The following is a 3,804-nucleotide window of genomic DNA, read 5'->3' on the forward strand; positions in this document are numbered from 1 at the left end:
TTGGTACCTGTCGCTGCTTTAGTGCAACGCCCGTGGAGTTGAGGGGTGGTGTGAGGGGCCTGAGCCCTCCCCAGGGAAGGTTTGCAGAGTCCTGCCCCGTACGAGCCCTGCCTTCAGGAACCAGCTGCCCCTGCTCCTGCAGGCCTCTCTCGCCCCTGGCATCCCACTGAAGCCAGCGTTCTCTGTGGAAGGAACGCGGAGCCCGCCCCTGAGCCGGGCCTGCGCCCTCTCACTGCAGGGGGCATTGTTTCTGTCATTCCTTTGGCCTCGGAAAACCTTATCTTCCTCCACTCTTGCAAAACCAACGCTTCCTGTAGACGTTAATTAAAACACCAGGCTCTGAGTTCCTTCCCGAGACCCCCAGACCAGACGAAGCCGCCGGTTATAAGCTTTTAAAGTACTCCGAAGGGTCCCTGCACAGCCCTAATTACTGTGTATAATGGCAGTATCGTGTGCTGACTGGATTGTCTGCCTTCTCTGTGCTTCTCAAGCTCCCTGAGGGCAGGAACTGTATTTAATTGGCTAAGCTTTGCCCCCCCCCCAACACCACATAAAATATCCAGCTTAGCGGGTGCTCAATAAATGTTCATAAAGAAATGGAAAGTGAGATGGCAACAAATACATCATTAAATCGCAGTATCGGGCAGCACAGGTTCTCCCTTGGACGAGCAGTACAGAGAGCGCCAGGGAGCCCCGACTTTCTGGGACCCCCGTGTGTGGCAAGTGCAACCCTTTCGTCGTCTCTGTGTGGGTGATGACTCGAGTCACATGCTTTACCGCTACACTTCTGGTTCCCAAACTGTGTGCCTGGGTGCCCCAGGGAAGTCACAGCAGTGCTGTGGAACATGTTCAGTTTCTGCAGGAAGCAGTGACACTGACCGTCTATCGGACCCTTGAGAGCTACTGGCCAGAAGCTGTTCAGCTTCCACATTCGATCACATTAAGTTCATTTCCGTGACGTCATGATTGTGAAACTGGGTTTTTGGCAATAAAAAGCAAAATTACTATGTGATCTTTTTTTTTTTTTTTTTTAAGTACTGTGTGAATGGCTTTCTGGGCGGAGCTGGGGTGAAGAACGCACCTGCCAATGGGAGATGTAAGAGATGGGTTGATCCCTGGGTCAGGAAGCTCCCCTAGACGGGGCACAGCAATCTACACCAGTGTTCTTGCCTGGGAATCCCTGGACAGAGGAGCCTGGTGGGCTGTGGTCCACAGGGTCGCAAAGAGTTGGACACGACCGATATGACTTAGCACGCATGTACTATGTGAATAATGAGTGTGAACCAGGAGAGGAGGGTGACTAGGTGTCCTGTCACATTCCCAGATTTGAGGACCTGTTTAGCTTAATGCTCTGCTGGTGCACGGTTTGATGGTGCCTTGGTTTGGTCCAATGAAATCCTTCACACGTTTATCTTTGGACTTGTGCTTGTAAGTGAAGCCCGGTGGGACAGTGGAGCACGTGTGAGCGGAAGAGGCGCCTGCAGTGTGTTCGCGGGCTGTTCCTCCAGTCGGGGTTTGCATGTAGTATTCATAATCGAGCAGGACCCGAGGGGGCCTTTCCGGAACAGGCCTTCCCCGTATCCTGTGCTCCAGCTCCTCTGATGGACCTTGTTGTTCTTGCTGCTGTTGTCCAGTCACTCAGTCGTGTCCAGCTCTTTGTGACCCCATGGACTGCAGCACGCCAGGCTTCTCTGTCCATCACCAGCTCCTGGAACTTGCTCAAACTCATGTCCATCGAGTTGGTGATGCCATTCAACCATCTCATCCTCTGTTGTTCCCTTCTCCTCCTGCCCTCAATCTTGCCCAGCATCAGGGTCTTTTCCAACGAGTCAGCTCTTCACATCAGGTGGCCAAAGTATTGGAGCTTCGGCTTCAGCATCAGTCCTTCAGTGAATATTCAGGGTTGATTTCCTTTAGGACTGACTGATCTCCTTGCAGTCCAAGGGACTCTCACATCCATACATGACCACTGGAAAAACCATGGCTTTGACTAGATGGACCTTTGTTGGCAAAAGTGATGTCTCTGCTTTTTAATATGCTCTCTAGGTTTGTCAGCTTCTCTTCCAAGGAGCAAGCGTCTTTTAATTTCATGGCTGCAGTCACCATCTGCAGTGATTTTGGAGCCCAAGAAAATAAAGTCTGTCACTGTTTCCATTGTTTCCCCATCTATTCGCTATGAAGTGATAGGACCAGATGCCACGATCTTACTGTAGAGAAGCAGAAGATATTAAGAAGAGGTGGCAAGAATACACAGAAAACTACACAAAAGAGATCTTCACGACCCCGATAACCATGATGGTGTGATCACTCAACCAGAGCCGGACATCCTGGAATGTGAAGTCCAGTGGGCCTTAGGAAGCATCACTACAAACAAAGCCAGTGGAGGTGATGGAATTCCAGCTGAGCTATTTCAAACCCTGAAAGGTGATGCTGAGTGATCTAGATAACAGTATTTGATGCAAGTCTCCTGAGATGTTTTGCAAATGTAGAAACTGCAAAAAGGAAGATCTTGACTACTTGATGAGCATGAGTGCACAGCCCCAGGCCTCCTGGAGTCAAAGGATGGAATGTGAGCCTTTGACAGCGCCTGCTCCCTCCCAGCAGCCAGTCAGAGAACTGCACACAAGCTGATCACAGGTCCTGTGCCCCCCGACCCGCACCCTCCCGAGCAGGGCACAAGCCACCCGTTGCCCTGCACTCGGCCTTTCTCTGCTCCAAACTCCATTTGTCTGGCCTCACTGTGCATCAGGCACAGAACTGGCATTAACTGTCGTGCCCCGTGAACACAGCTCCCGAGGCCCCAGGGTGCATGGGGGTTCTGGGATCCCTAAAGCAGGTAAAGCACAAGGGTGGCACACCCACCGCAGGGTGAGCAGGGCCCTTGGCCGCCCGGGAGGCTTGCCCTCTGCCCCAGAACTTGCTTCCCCTGCAGAAGTCAGGCAGCGGAGGTCCAGGAAACACGGCCAGCCGAGGGGCCCATCGGGTCTTTCTCACACACGGTCCTTCCTGTGTGACAGAGAAGGGAAGGAAACGAGGGCAACCCGTGGTTCTTTCAGTCTCTCCTCACTCAGCAGGAGGCCAAGCTGGACTGTGCTGCAGAATGTCCGTGTATCAGGAGGTGAAAGAAAAGCAAGTGTGTTAGCTTCGTGCAACTCTTTTCCTGTTCTGACAAGAACAAAAAGTGCATGTGAGGTGTAGAATACAAGATGTATAATTTTGGGGATTCAGCACGGGAATTAAATGTTCTGATATTAACATTTAGGACAGACACGGCACCATCCGAAGATGACCCCCTGAATTGGTGCTATTTTAAAATCTTAATTTTTCTGAAGACAATCACAGCAGATAAGGGACACAGTGACAAAGGAGAGAGAATAAAGCAGAAAGGAAACACTGCACATTTTAGTTCCTTGAATGGCACTTCTTTCTTGCTTTTTGAACTGTCAACTTTGAGAGTTATGTTAAAACATAACAGGGATTTTTAGGACTTTAAGCTGGGTAGGCTTCCTGAATATTCATTGAAAGGACTGATGTTGAAGCTGAAACTCCAATACTTTGGGCACCTGATGCGAAGAGCTGAGTCATTTGAAAAGACCCTGATGCTGGGAAAGATTGAGGGCAGGAGGAGAAGGGGACAACAGAGAATGAGATGGTTGGATGGCATCACTAACTCGATGGACATGAATCTGAGTAAGCTCCGGGAGTTGGTGATGGACAGGGAGGCCTGGCGTGCTGCAGTCCACGGGATCGCAGAGAGGACATGACTGAGCGTCTGGACTGAACTGAAGCTGGGTAGGCAACATC

This window comes from Bos indicus, chromosome 13, assembly GCF_029378745.1.
Source record: "Bos indicus isolate NIAB-ARS_2022 breed Sahiwal x Tharparkar chromosome 13, NIAB-ARS_B.indTharparkar_mat_pri_1.0, whole genome shotgun sequence".
NCBI classification, from domain to species: Eukaryota; Metazoa; Chordata; class Mammalia; order Artiodactyla; family Bovidae; genus Bos; species Bos indicus.